General features: G+C 54.6%; 1 protein-coding gene across 1 annotated transcript in view; it reads right to left on the bottom strand.

Annotated features, from left to right (window-relative positions):
• Positions 1-7,744: 7,744 nt before the first annotated feature.
• The window catches only part of niban1a (niban apoptosis regulator 1a), an 11,122-nt gene continuing 11,115 nt past the window's right edge, over positions 7,745-7,751 (bottom strand). The window contains exon 13 of the mRNA XM_029828101.1: positions 7,745-7,751. This exon is cut by the window's right edge and continues 601 nt beyond it. The gene's annotated coding sequence lies outside the window, so the exon portion shown is untranslated.

Below are 7,751 nucleotides of genomic sequence, written 5' to 3'. Positions count from 1 at the left end.
GGGGTGTGTGTGGGGGTGTGTGTGGTGTGTTGGGGGGGGCTGTGTGGGGTGTGTATTGGGGTGTGTGCGTGTGTGTGTGTGTGTGTGCGTGTGTGTGTGTGTGTTTTCAGGGTGTAATTGGACGTTGGCTCTCCGTCTAACTGCCTCTGAAGCACTAATTTAGCTGTTAGCGGCCCCCTCCTGGACTGGGGCCGTGTTTTGAACAGTTAATGGGACGTGTGTTGGCCCATAAAGGCTCCTCGCTGCTCCTGACCAGGAACCTTCTTCTTCATGTGTGTCTGCAGGTAGGGCGGCGCTAATGAGACGCACGTGTTCCTGCAGCAGCTGGAGCGCATTAGGAGGCAGGAACACTGACGCTTCCTCCTGTTCTCTCCCAATTAAAAGCTCAGCAGCAGGAACCCCCCCCCAACATCTGGATCTTATCTTCACTGATAAGACTGATGAGACCAGTGACCCAACAGAGGTTACTGGTTTAAACTGGTCAGCAAAATATTCACTTTAGATATCAGACGTTACGCAACAACCGTAAAGAGGACGAGAAAAGGTGGACGGGGGTTCATCCATCCATCATCCATCATTCATCCATCCATCCCTCATCCATCCCTCATCCATCCCTCATCCATCCCTCATCCATCCATCCATCATCCATCCATCATCCATCATTCATCCAACCACCCCTCATCCATCCATCCCTCATCCATCCATCCCTCATCCATCCCTCATCCATCCATCCATCCCTCATCCATCCATCCCTCATCCATCCATCCCTCATCCATCCATCCATCCCTCATCCATCCATCCATCATCCACTCATCCATCATCCATCCATCCCTCATCCATCCATCCCTCATCCATCCCTCATCCATCCATCCATCCATCCTCATCCATCCATCATCATCCATCCTCATCATCATCCATCTCCATCCATCATCCATCCATCATCCATCCCTCATCCATCCATCATCCATCCATCCATCATCCATCCATCCCTCCATCCATCCATCATCCATCCATCCATCCATCACCTCATCCATCCATCATCCATCCATCCCTCATCATCCATCCCTCATCCATCCCTCATCCATCCATCATCCATCCATCCCTCATCCATCCTCATCCATCCATCATCCATCCATCCCTCATCCATCCATCATCCATCCATCCCTCATCCATCCATCCCTCATCCATCCCTCATCCATCCATCATCCATCCCTCATCCATCCATCCATCCATCATCCATCCATCCCTCATCCATCCATCATCCATCCATCATCCATCCATCCATCCCTCATCCATCCATCCATCATCCATCCATCATCCATCCATCCCTCATCCATCCATCCATCATCCATCCATCCCTCATCCATCCATCCATCCATCCATCCGACCTCCCTCTCTTCTTCTCTTCCTCCTTCCTCCCTTCCTCTCTTCCTCTCTTCCTCTCTTCCTTCCTCTCTTCCTCCCTTCCTCTCTTCCTCCCTTCCTCCCTTCTTCTCTTCCTCTCTTCCTCCCTTCCTCCCTTCCTCTCTTCCTCTCTTCCTCCCTCCTCTCTTCCTCCCTTCCTCCCTTCCTCTCTTCCTTCCTCTCTTCCTCCCTTCCTCTCTTCCTCCCTTCCTCTCTTCCTCCCTTCCTCCCTTCTTCTCTTCCTCTCTTCCTCTCTTCCTCTCTTCCTCCCTTCCTCTCTTCCTCCCTTCTTCTCTTCCTCTCTTCCTCCCTTCCTCCCTTCCTCCCTTCCTCCCTTCCTCCTCCACAAACGCTCTCTGCTATTCTGGATGGTTCTGTTTTGGTTGGACCCGTGTTCTGCCTGGAGCTTGACCTGGTTCCTGCTCGTGGGGAACTGGGTCCTCTGTCTCCACGGGAACAAGCGCTTTTCAAGCGATGCTGGCTCTGGTCTTCATGTTCCTCAGTGTTCGGAGCCAACCGACGCTCTTTTTCTCAGCTGTTTCGACCCAGAATGATTCTAATTCTGGGTTTTGTGACCAGTAGCAGTTTATTTTCACTTCTCTGGCTTCATTGTTCTCCTGTGAATTTTCGGGTTGTTTCTTGATCACTTGCAATGACTTGTGTCGTGATTGACCTCTGCTTGTCTTCTTTAAATTGGCACCCGTTGCCGCTCCGACTTTCTAACTAGTTCCACGTTCTCGGTGTAAAAATTTGTTTTTTGTTTTCGCTTCGATCTGAGCTGGTCAGACGTGACAGGCTTGAGAAAGAGCAGCTGACTCCGGCTGTATTGTGCTTCCGAGCGCCCCTTTGGACCTTCCAACAGGAAGTCCGCTCTTAAAAGAAAGCCATTCAGCCAATTAATATGTTCAAAAGAACCGACACGGTGCTTCTAGGATGTGGTCGCCGGGCGTCCCGGAGCGGTACGGCACAAGCGCTCATGGTCATCCGCTGACTTTCTTCTCCTTTCTAGTCTGTTTGCGTTGCAGCTGACGAAGCCCCAGAGCGCTCGTGGCGTTCTGCACCGCATCAGCGCCGACAACAGACGTGAGCTGCTGTTCGCCAAACGCGGCTTCAGCCCGCAGGTTAGGTTAGGCTAGGTTAGCATCGGTGGCTAACGGTACGCAGAACACATCAACAAATTCAGTGAAACCTTGAACCAAGAGAATCGTTTTGGTAAAATGATATGGCTCGCACGGGCCCCCACGGGCCCCTACCAGACCCTACCGCCCCCCCCTGGGCCCCTACTGGCACCTACTGGCCCCCACGGACCCCTACCAGCTCCTGCTGGCTCCTACCGGCCCCCACAGGCCCCTACCGGCTCCTGCTGGCTCACACAGGCCCCTACCAGCTCCTACCGGCCCTCGCGGGCCCCCTACCGGTTCCTGCTGGCTCCTACCGGCCCCCACAGGCCCCTACCGGCTCCTGCTGGCTCACACGGGCCCCCTACCAGCTCCTACCGGCCCCCACGGACCCCTACCGGTTCCTGCTGGCTCCTACCGGCCCCCACAGGCCCCTACCGGCTCCTGCTGGCTCACACGGGCCCCTACCAGCTCCTACCGGCCCTCGCGGGCCCCCTACCGGCCCCTGCTGGCTCCCAATGGCCTGTTTCTCTGACTGTCTCTGATTGCGTTGCCCCAGTTAGCCGCGGTGCTCTCCGTTAGCTAAAGGCTAAGGGGTCGTTTGTTTGTTGAGCTCGGCTGTCAGTGTTGCCAGATGTGGATGTCAAAGTTGACCTTTTCTCAGTCTATCTGCCCCCCCCCCCCCCAACTTATATTGGACGGCAACTAGCAATATGACCAGGAAGTGACCTCTGACCCCACCTGAGGGCTGCTCTCCCCTCACTCTTCCATCCATCCAGCCTTTGAGTCAATGCAGCCTCCAGTTTTCAGGAAGTGATCAGAAATATGAAAACGACTCTTTTATACGTTAAAATCAACACGGGCCAACGTCTGCTTGAACCTGCGCGAATCACTAGAATGCAGAGAAATGCGTAAGGTACCGAGTTGGAGACGCTTGCAGGTCGTTCTTAGCACTCCTGCGTGACTTTAAAACTGCTGTTGGGGGCTGCACTGACCCACTGTCGCCACCCGAGGTAACGTGCGGTATTACAAGCAGCTCGGGCTGGCAGCTGGCTCGTGTGGTTTCTGACTGCTGACTCGTCTCTTATCACCTGAGGTTGAGGTCTGCCCCCCAGTGTTGAATGGGTCACCAGTTGTGGTTGTTGGATGTCAGGAGCGATGGTGGAGGCGGAGCCAGTCCAGGCCGCGCGCTCTGGTGGCCGTCCTGTGGTAATAAGCAGAAGCAGGTGCCAGAGAGTCTAGACGGGGCTGATTGGGGTCCAGGGCCCCTGGTATGTGATATCTAATCCAGGCTCTGCCCAGCCCGAGTCCTCACAGGGAAGCTGTCCACCTCTGCCCCCCCCACCCCCGACCATTTCCTGTTTAAATGTTAAATCAGCACGGGGCTTTCTGGACGCTTTATCTCACAACACTTCTCAACCAAACGTATCCTTGTCTCCTGCCCCCTCCCGTTCAACCAGCCCGGTCCTCATCAGCTGTTGTCATAGCAACAATTGAAGCCGACCACAACGCTTGGGCTCCGGCGCCTCACAAACCGCCGCTTTTCCCGCCACTCAAACCTGGCGTCGGCGATTAAGCGTGTGAGTGACGCGTGTGGTCAGCGGCCGGTCTGAGTGTGACGGGCGCCAGACCTCAGATCAGCCTAAGGAGCTGCAGATCAGACCCGGCGAGCGGGCGGCGCGGCGCTGAAGGAAGTGTTCCATTGAAATTATCAGTGAGACCTATTAAGACGGGAGCCACATGAAAGCGCCCGACCAGCTCTGGACTCTGTCAGCAGCCGGACGGCGGCACTGAGAGGGAAAGCAGAGCCGCACGCTCGGGGCAGCGCGCCGCCCCAGCGCCGGCCTTTCGTCACGTCGCAGAACCCGAAGACGTTCCGAGAGGAACAGCGCCGCGGTCTGAGGAGAGGACGAGCTCCGAAAACGGCTGAGTCACATTAACGAGAGCTGCTTCCTCGGATCTCCTCGACCCGTCTCTCTTCAGCCGCCATGCTAAAGGCGTTAGCCGCGGCTGTTAGCCCGTGTGTGCCTGACGTCTCAGTTCTGTTTGAGTCTCAGTTTGTTGGCGATTTTGTCCGACAGGGACGGGGACGAGGACGAGGACGGGGACGAGGACGGGACGGGACGGGGACGTTGACGTTGACAAGGACAGGGACGGGGACGTGTGCTCCGTGCGAGCGGTAACCCTCCGTCTAACTCCGCCCACTCATGTGGGCGTTATTGAACTGAGCTGCAGTCAGCACGTGCCGCCTCTCCCAGAAGGCCTTGCTGCACCAGCACCAGCGACCCTGGAGCCGACCCGGCCCGAGGTTCCCCTCCGGCCTCCAATCTGGACTCCAGATCAGATCAATCTCACCATTAAAAAGAGACGATTTCAGATCAATGACTGGATTAATCATCCCTCCAGACATTTTTGATTTTTCATTTTAACTACAAACAATGTTTAAAATTACCGATTTGTGGGTTTAAAAATGTTAAAACTAATTTATTTCTTTTGTATGTTTGGATTCAAGATTCGAGATAGATTAAAGAGTAAAACTAAAATATCTAAGTGGGTCCAATCAGCTAGAATCAGAAAACCAGACCGACCTCAGTCCAGACACCATCAGGTCCTGGTCCTGGTCCTGGTCCTGGTCCTGGTCCCGGTGAAGGCACCGAGTTCCCACGTGTCCTCGCTGAGCTCCAGACTGGATGACAGCAGGAAAACGCCGCCGCCGCAGCGACGACGGAGCCCGTTGTCGCGCTGACCTTTGACCTCTGATTGTTTGTTCCTGACACAAATGTTTGATGGAGGCGACAGATGCTGAGTCAGCGTCACATCTGGAAACAACATTTCATGGACTTGTCGCCACCTTTTGCTTCCTGACGTTCCGATTTTCACTGATTCTCCCCAAAGCTCTAAAATGTGGCTTCGTCCCTCCGAGTCCAGATTACCCATCAGCCCCTGCGCCGGAGCGGCTGCTGACGATGCCTGTTGTTGGAGCTCCACCTGCTGGTGGTGCAGCAGTCTGCAACCAGTCGTGCTTGTGATGAAGGCGCGCGCACACACGCACACACACACGCGCACACACGCCAGTGGAGCCTGTCGCGTGTCGCGCGGAGCCAGCAGGTAAAACCAGCCCAGTAAAAACCAGCGTGGCCCAGTTGAGCCCAGTTCAGTGTGAGCGAGCAGGTGTGGTTTGATAGTGCTGAACTGGTTTTAAATGGTTTTTCTGGATGTTTACGACGAGGGAATAAAGGTGTTTTTATTTACTGACCTCGTGTTTTGTGATGAGCATCAAGATAATCAGGTCGGTCTGTGAGGATGGTGGACGTTTGTCTTGTGATGTCACTTCCTTTTCAGTGAAATAGCATAAACGACAGCTGTTTCCAGGAATCTGGAATCAAACTCCTCCTGACGCTGAGCTGACTTTGATGGTGGGAGCGTTGAGGAGGCTCCTGAGATGAAGAACATCCCTGATGGAGCCGAGCTAACACGAAGGTCAGAAGGATTCACGTCTGATGTTGCACACATGTGGGATCGCGGCCCATCTGGGGCCGCTTAAGCAGGTTCTGCTTCAGAAATGATGAGAACATCCTGTTTTTGAATGACAACATTTATTTTGTCTTTCAGACAGCGAAACCAGAACCACAAAAACACACGCAGGTTCTGTTGAACCTGGACATCCACGCAGGTGAGAAGGCACGAGGTGACGCTACGGCACAGGTCGCCACGGCAACAGGGGGAAAGCCAGTGGCCAGGCAGCACGGACAGACGAGAAAGGCACTTGGATCCCTGGATTGTCCCCAGGACAGAGTCACACTCAGGCCCACCAGGACCAGGACCAGGACCTCCCTTTAGCCAGCATTCATGCGTCCATCTGAATGAAGGGATGACTGGGGCCATTGTTGCAGATCAGGAAAGCCTCTTCCTCGTGACGCCTCTTCCTCGCGACGCCAGAAGCTTCCGCTGCTGTTCACACTCAGGCCGCCAGGGGGCGCCACCGCCACGGCCTGCTCATGGATGATGACGTCAGGTGTCCCCGTTTCAGGGTTCAAATGCTCCAAAAGCGCCATCGAAAGCGTCAGAACTCACACTGTTGTTTGTTGTTTGTGTTAGAAAACATTGAATTTTAGCTGACACGCATGCAGAAATGAAAATGTGATTATTGTTTTTTGTGCGACAGAAAAGGTTTCAGATGATCTTTGGGTCGTGTTCAGTCCTGTTGGACTCCCACCAGCTCCTCCACTTCAATCACTTCCACCACCAGATCACGAATCTCCTTGATGGAATCCAGAGGCGGAGCTTCAGGTCCGGACTCTGTCCCCTCCGTGGAGAGCCTGGGGGCCCCCCTGGGGGGAGGGGGCGTCCGCCTCAGTCGACACCATCGACCTCGACTGGTTCTGTCCTCCTCCGTGATTTGTTTTTTGTGATTTGTTTCTTCAGAGTTGTGAGCAGAACTTTGGTGCTCAGAACCTCCTGCTGAAGCTTTCATGGCTTCATTCACACAAGCAGGACTCACAACATCCTTGGTCACACTTCCATCATGGACGGGTTCTGCTTCTTTTGGAGACTCTTCTTCAGCATGGTGCACTTCCTCTTGTACAGCAGCCACTTCAACTACTTCCTGTTGGACCACAGCCATTTCCTGTTGGGTCTCCACTACTTCCTGTTGAGGTGCAGCCACTTCCTGTTGGGTCTCCACTGCTTCCTGCTGGACCACAGCCACTTCCTGTTGGCTCTCCACTGCTTCCTGCTGGACCACAGCCACTTCCTGTTGGGTCTCCACTACTTCCTGTTGAGGTGCAGCCACTTCCTGTTGGGTCTCCACTGCTTCCTGTTGAGCCGCAGCCACTTCCTGTTGGGTCTCCACTGCTTCCTGTTGGACCACAGCCACTTCCTGTTGGCTCTCCACTGCTTCCTGCTGGAACACAGCCACTTCCTGTTGGGTCTCCACTGCTTCCTGTTGAGGTGCAGCCACTTCCTGTTGGGTCTCCACTGCTTCCTGTTGGACCACAGCCACTTCCTGTTGGATCTCCACTGCTTCCTGTTGAGCGCAGCAGCCACTTACTGTTGGGTCTCCTTCAACTGACTCCTGTTGGACCACAGCACTTCCTGTTGGGTCTCCACTGCTCCTGTTGGAGCCCAGTCCACTCCTGTTGGATCTCCACTGCTTCCTGCTGGACCACAGCCACTGTCCTGTTGGGTCTCCACTCTTCCTGCTGGACCACAGCCACTTCCTGTTGGGTC

Source organism: Takifugu rubripes, chromosome 20 (assembly GCF_901000725.2).
Source record: "Takifugu rubripes chromosome 20, fTakRub1.2, whole genome shotgun sequence".
In the NCBI taxonomy this organism is placed as follows: Eukaryota; Metazoa; Chordata; class Actinopteri; order Tetraodontiformes; family Tetraodontidae; genus Takifugu; species Takifugu rubripes.
The sequence above is the reverse complement of the archived record's forward strand: the minus strand, read 5'-3'. Positions and strand labels throughout refer to the sequence as shown.